This window comes from Palaemon carinicauda, chromosome 1 (genome assembly GCF_036898095.1).
Source record: "Palaemon carinicauda isolate YSFRI2023 chromosome 1, ASM3689809v2, whole genome shotgun sequence".
Classification (NCBI taxonomy): Eukaryota; Metazoa; Arthropoda; class Malacostraca; order Decapoda; family Palaemonidae; genus Palaemon; species Palaemon carinicauda.
In genome coordinates, this window is record NC_090725.1 from 309162489 (window position 1) to 309169988 (window position 7500).

At 35.5% G+C, this 7500-nt stretch overlaps 1 long non-coding RNA gene across 1 annotated transcript in view; it reads left to right on the forward strand.

The window, feature by feature from the left end:
* Positions 1-5251: 5251 nt before the first annotated feature.
* The window catches only part of LOC137645519 (uncharacterized), a 27441-nt gene continuing 25192 nt past the window's right edge, over positions 5252-7500 (forward strand). The window contains exon 1 of the long non-coding RNA XR_011045303.1: positions 5252-5356. This is a non-coding gene — a long non-coding RNA (uncharacterized lncRNA). The remainder of the gene's footprint in view (positions 5357-7500) is intronic.

The window sequence follows — 7500 nt, forward strand, 5'->3', positions numbered from 1 at the left end:
AGCAGATAGACCTATAGGCTCCCCCAAACTCCCCAACCTTAGCTCATATGGATGGTAAGGTTGCAAACACTAATGGTACTAACGAGTCTGAGCTGGACTTGAACCCCCGTCTGGCTAATACCAGACAGAGACGTTACCAACCAGGCTACAACAACCCAAAATCTATATACAGGATTAAACGTAAAAAACTCACAGTAAATTCAGTCATTTTTGAATACTGTGACGGGCCGAGAGAAGGTTGTGACTCAAAGGCAAGTTGAAAACATCTGAATGACTTTATTATAGAACACTCTCCTTTATATACAAAAGTTCAAGGCAACAAGAATTTTCATGTTAAAAAAAAAACAGACAATGTTACAGAGGAGAAACAAGACATGTTATTTCGGGTTCTTTTTAGTGCGAGGGGAGAGCGAAGATACAAGCACAAAATGAACTATGTACGAACGTGCGACACACGGTTGGTACAATACATTTCCTCAGAAGGTTACAAGGAGTTGCTTTTCTCTTTCTAAAGTGCTTGCATCTCCATTTCGGTATTCGTCTACAATTAGTTTACCATCCCTTTGTAACCCAAACACCGTAAACTTTTTAAATTTTTCAACAGCATATATTGTCAATATCACTGAACAGAAGTGTGAAATATTATGTTTTACATGAAATATTTATTTTGAGCATATAGTTTTTACAGATTGTTTTCAATATTCATTACAATAATTATTTCTTTAACTTTTAGATATACGAAAGTTGACATTCTTTCTTTTAGTTTCCAATTATTCAAAGAACATCCACTTAAAAGTGAATTCAGTTTTGTTTTCTACTAAACCATATATTGCTTTCTATTCCACATTTTGAGTCGTATGAATAACATTTAATGGAAGATTTTTTTTTCCGTGCTTCTTTGGTAAAAAATTAGTGACGTGTTTACATTTTCTTCTTGTTCTAACAGTCAATAGATGGCAGTAGCGATGCGTTATTTAATGCCTTCTTTAAACAGGGTTTTTCATTCTAAGACTCTAAGCCAGTGGTTCCCAAACTGGGGGAAATTTCCACCTGGGGGGCAATTTGAAGCTTCCAGGGGGGAAATAATTACACTACCTACTAACCTAGAAGAGCAAACAAAAGTCCTTTTATATGTTATTAACCGGCTCTACAGGTATGCTTAGTTGTTACTAACTGCTCTCTATCCAATTTACTTTGTAATTATATGTTCATCAATATATTTGCACATTTGAAAAATAAATCAGTAAATAGTCTCAAGTGTGTTTTAACTACCCTTTCCCTCATACATACGAAGGGGGAAATCTGGATGGTTGAACTAGGTGCAGGGGGGAAATGACAGAAAAGGGTTTGGGAACCACTGTTCTAAGCGGTATGAATGCACTTTGATTTTAGTCTCCCATAACCATTAAGTAAAAGAAAACGGCTCTCCCTTTTTGTTTCTTCACAAATATCCTGTCATTGATTAAATTGTTATAAGCTGGAGCTATATTATGGAACTTATATTACACTAGGTAGTCATAATAAGAGAGAGAGAGAGAGAGAGAGAGAGAGAGAGAGAGAGAGAGAGAGAGAGAGAGAGAGAGAGAGAGAGAGAGAGAGAGAGATATTCCAGGTCTCTTATATATGACATGGAAACATTCTTCGAACGAAACTGTTAAAGATTCACACGTTAGGAGTTGTAGCTTTACAAATTGAAGGTTTATATAATCCATAAAATAAAAATAGTTATATGATAGATGAGGATTAATATATCGTTTTGATATGCTCATTAATAAGATTTTAAAAGCTGATACTGTGGTGATGTGGTAATGGAATAAGTACATCCTATTTGTTATTCGTCCATGTTCTGTGGAATAACATTCATAAATATTTTCACATCATTATATAATAGGATAACTCTCTCTCTCTCTCTCTCTCTCTCTCTCTCTCTCTCTCTCTCTCTCTCTCTCTCTCTCTCTCTCTCTCTCTGTTTCGTATTTGTGTTAATTTATTTATTCTTTGTTGGTTTGTGAGAAACTTTACTCAAAAACTACTGTACCACCTCACACATATTACACTTACAACTACTATTACTACTAGTTTTTATTTTCATCTACCAATATTTTTCTGCTACAAAATCTTTTACATTTTGCCTGTATTTTAACATTTAAACATTCCCCAACATTAAATCACTTATTCATAAAGTAGTTTACATAGATATGCATTGATTTGTACTTAAACCATTAATGCCACAGTTAGTAATTTAGTTACTTTGAGTAGTAATTTACTTTTTCAACTATAATGACTTTTATACAATATTCTTTCAATGAATTAATCCAATACTACTGTCAATACATCAGTTTTGATTAGTGCTACTGATGCATTTTATCATAGACCAGTGGTTCCCAACCTTTTTTCTTTCATTTCCCCCCTGCACCCAGTTCAACCACCCAGATTTCCCCCTTCATACCCCGCCCAGCCCTCATGCCTACTCGCCTGCCTCAGAAATGGGCATGACACTCCAATTCTCCCCTTGAATATCATGTCTTTGAGAACTGATATGATCATATCACAATTGAATGACTAACAACAAATTGCCGCACCTACTATGAGGACATTCTCCGCTTGTTTTAGTTAGTAGGTAGTCTAATTATTTCCCCCCTGGAAGCTTCAAATTTCCCCCCATGGGGAAATTTCCCCCAGGTTGGGAACCACTGTCATAGACTAATACAGTCTCGGCTTCTGTAATGTAGTTGTTGTAATTTTTTTTATTACTATTTATACATATAATTTCATTTGACTAGTTTTGCCAATTGCTCTGACTTCGGTAAGGAATATTGTCATTAATAATTTTCATTTAATGCAAACCTCTCTCTCTCTCTCTCTCTCTCTCTCTCTCTCTCTCTCTCTCTCTCTCCCCGATTTCAAGGATAAATGCAAACTTCTCCGATATAATTTCAGTATAAAAACTACTAGATTAAACTCTTACCTAAAATATCTGTATGATATTTTACATTTTACTTTTCAGTGAAATAAAATTAGCTTTTGGGAGTATTTTTCTCAGATGGATATACTTGATACTGACTAATAGTTTTTTTTTTTTCACTGATAATATATATTTCAACGCATTTTCTATAGGTTGACTAGCCAAGAAATAATATTGCCCCGTTATTATTATTATTATTATTATTATTATTATTATTATTATTATCATTATATTATTATCATCATCACCATCATCATCATTATTATCATTATTATTATTATTATTATTATTATTATTAGCGAAGCTACAACCCTAGTTAGAAAAGCAAGATCCTATAAGCCCAAGGGCGCCAACAGGGAAAAATAGATCAGCGAGGAAAGGAAAAAATGAAATAAATAAACAACATAAGAAGTAATGAACTAAAAAAATATTCTAAAAACATTAACATCATTATAACAGATATTTCATATATAAATTATAAAAAGACTTATGTTACCATGTTCTACATAAAAGAGAGCTGTTCATTATTGTCCATTTTATGTTTACAAGAATCTTCCCCCAAGTTTTTGAGCTCTTTCTCTATCTGACACACATATATCTTTATTCCAGTACTTTCATTGTAAATACTTCTAGTTTCCAGTTTATCTTAATAATTCAGTATCAATTATAGTGAAAGTGGATGGTCAAGATAAGTGAGATTAAGGAATATGTTAAATATCACTAATTTCTACTGAACATTATTGGAACCTTGTCGAAGGTGACAGTCAAAGACTATATACTGAAGGAAGATAGGAAGGCTCAGGCTTTTAACACACAAATGAGTGTGCTATGAAAAGATGCCAGATACTCCCATGCGAAACGAATGGCTCCATCTGTTGAGCGAGCAACCAAACATTCAGAGCGGTAATGCTTACGGGTATATAGGATGGAATTCGATTGTAAATTTGGCGACATATTTGTTCATAATTTGCATTACTATGCCAGTATATTTTACTCATATTCATGATATTCATAAATTTTAGGTAACTAAATTGCAAATTATGTTTCTCAGTCTATTTTTCAGAAATTCAATAGCTATATCTCTTATGATTTAGTTAATTTTCTTGCAAATTTAAGTATTGTACAGTATATTACAACCATTTTTAAATGTTCTATACAATACCACATTCGAATAAATTAAAACATACTGTATATCTGATTTGTTAAACTTAGCCACATATGCTTATGTGTAGGCATACATTTAATTATAGTTTGTAGGCCACTGTAAGATGGAGAGATATTAGGTGTATAAAAACACAATTGTATTTTATTTTTTATTGAAATGGAAAAGCATGATGCACTCATGTATAGTTTAGTATTATAAACTAATAAATGTATAAATGTACAATCAGAAGGATCAAAATAACACAAAATTGTATCACACACAAAATTAATAAAAAGGGGGTTGGAAATAGAAATAAGGTAGCATACAAGCCAACAAAAATGAAAAACAAGAGATTTACTGTGGATGCCTTGCCTTAATCTTACATCCAATATCAGTGGGGCTTACTCATTAGCAGCACATACTGCATGTATTATACTGTTTGGACTCACCGTTCTTTGTCCTTTATGGGACCTGTGAAATACCAAATGAGGATCGGTTTCTTTTTGTTTATGGTACACAACACACTTGTGTGACTTCTTTACTGTCGGCGCCATGATTTCGTTTGAGTCAACTATCAAATTCTGAATATAAACAAACAGACGACAAACGATGTATACCTACAACGCCATCTGAAATCGGAGCAACCAACTATTGTGTTCACTTTGGAGTTGCCAACTAGCGTATTAACATTCTATTTTGAGCCTTCTGTTGTTGTTGGGGTATTAAAGCCAACACTTGTTGTTGGCACGGGCCTTTCCCTTGGTTGGCCCGTAGCTTGAGCCTTCCTATCTTCCTTCAGTATATAGTCTTTGGTGACAGTCAGTGTTGTCAGGTATGGGGATTTGTTCCTAGATTTGGGGATTTTGAGTGTCTCATGGGGATATTCTGTACAGATTTCTATGAAGACACAAAGATAAGTAAACCTTTATAGTGTTGCAATTAGTTTACTTGCGCTTATATGAAGTATATTGAGTAATTTCTATATTAGTAACGCCTACACGATCAAGACAGAAGAGAATATATTTGTGAAAATTGGGATTTTTGGGTTGTTTGGGGGATTTTTTATTGCGAGTTTTGGGGATTTTTATACTAATCCATCTGGCAACACTGTTGGTAACTGACAGTCGATTCTAATCTATGGTTAGGAACAGTAATCTCTTCGGTCACTGTTACTCTAGATTGGTAACAGTGAAATACTATTTACTGAATTATGCGTTACAAGTATCCTGTTTCCCATTACTGTGAAGGTAAGGCTTTCCATAATGCGTGATTACTGCGTTGGTATTCAATTAATTTCACAATAATATTAAAGTAGGCTTTTTTCTTAATGTGAAACTAGTCAAGAAAAAGTGTCTTATAGCCTAGGAATTTTCATGACAAAGCAACTTCATGCAAGATGACTCTAAGATGAGGCTAACAGTAGAGATTCTTGAAACATTTATCTTGATAAAATAATTAAATATAATTAAAATTATTATAAAGCAGAGCCTTAAACCAAATGACAAAAATTGATTCAACAAATATAGTTTCCAAAATGAACCCAAATGTTAATATTTCGTTTTAAGTGGTTTTGACATTCTTTGCTGTTGCATCATACAGAATTGTGTTTTTTCAACTACTGTATCTAGAGATTACTGAAAGACCCAAGTGTGGAATAGAAGTTCTGGGCTAGTGAGAATCAAGATTTGAGTGAATATCATCATCAGGAATTAGCATAAACCTTAATTCCTAATATTCCCCTTACCTTACTTAATCTAGCCATACTTTATATAACCTCACCTTATCCACCCTTACCTGACCTGTCTTCCTGTTACATTTCCTAATAGAACCTATCCTTACCTTACGTGTCCTTATCTTGCTTATCCTTGCCTTACCTGGCCGTATTTTACTTATCCTTACATTATCTGCCTTTATCTTACTTATCCTTACATCAGCTGCCTTTATCTGTCCTATCTTTACCTTACCTGACCTTATCAAACTTTTCCTTACCTTACCTGTCATCATCATACTTATCCTTATCTTACCTGCCCTTACCTTACTTATCCTTATCTTACCTGCCCTTACCTTACTTATCCTTATCTTACTTGCACTTATCTTACTTATCCTTACCTTATGTTACTTATCCTTACCTTACCTGCCTTTATCTTACTTATCCTTACCTTACCTGCCCGTATCTTACATATCTTTACCTTACCTGCCCTTATCTTACTTATCTTTACCTTAACTGCCCTTATCTTGCTTATTCTTATGTTATTAATCCTTATCTTACCTACTCTTGTCTTGCCTACCTTTATCATACATGCACTTACATTACCTACTCTTACATTACCTTCCCTTACATAACCTGTCCTTACCAAACCTACCCTTACCCACCCTGCCCTTACCTAACCCATTGTTACCTTACCTATCTTTATCTTACCTATCCTTACCTTACCTATCCTTACCTTAACTATTCGTGTCTTGCCTAACTTTACCTTACCTAAACTTGTTTTATCTACTGTCACTTTACCAGTCCCTACCTAACCTGCCCATACCTAACCTGCCCTTATCTTACCTATCCTTACCTTACCTACTCTTGACTTGCCTACCTTAACCATACCTACTCTTACATTACCGGCCCTACCTAACTTGTCCTTACCTAACTTGTCCCTACCTAACCTGCCCTCCTAACCTGCCCATACCTAACTTACCCTTGCCTAACCTGGCCTTATCTAACTTACCCTTACCTAACTGGCCTTACCTAACTGGCCTTACCTAACTTACCCTTACCTAACCTGGCCTTACCTAACCTGGCCTTACCTAACCTGGCCTTACCTAACCTGGCCTTACCTAACCTACCCTTTCCTAACCTGGCCATACCTAACTTACCCTTACCTAACCTGTCGATACCTAACTTACCCTTACCTAACCTGCCCATACCTATCTTACCATTTACCTAACATACCCATACCTAGCCTTCCCATACCTAACCTGCCCATACCTATCTTACCCTTACTTAACCTGCCCATACCTAACTTACCCTTACCTAACCTGCCCTTGCCTAACCTGCCCATACCTAACCTACCCTTACCTTACTTGCCCTTATCTTACCTTACTTGCCCTTATCTTACCTATCCTTACCTTACCTACTCTTGACTTGCCTATCTTAACCATACCTATTCTTACATTACTTGCCCATACCTAACTTGTCCTTACCTAACTTACCCTTACCTTACCTGCCCTTCCTAACCTGGCCATACCTAACTTACCCTTACCTAACCTGCCCATACCTAACCTATCCTTACCTAACCTGGCCATACCCAACCTGCCCATACCTAACTTACCCCTACCTAACCTGCCCATACCTAACCTATCCTTACCTAACCTGGCCATACCCAACCTGCCCATACCT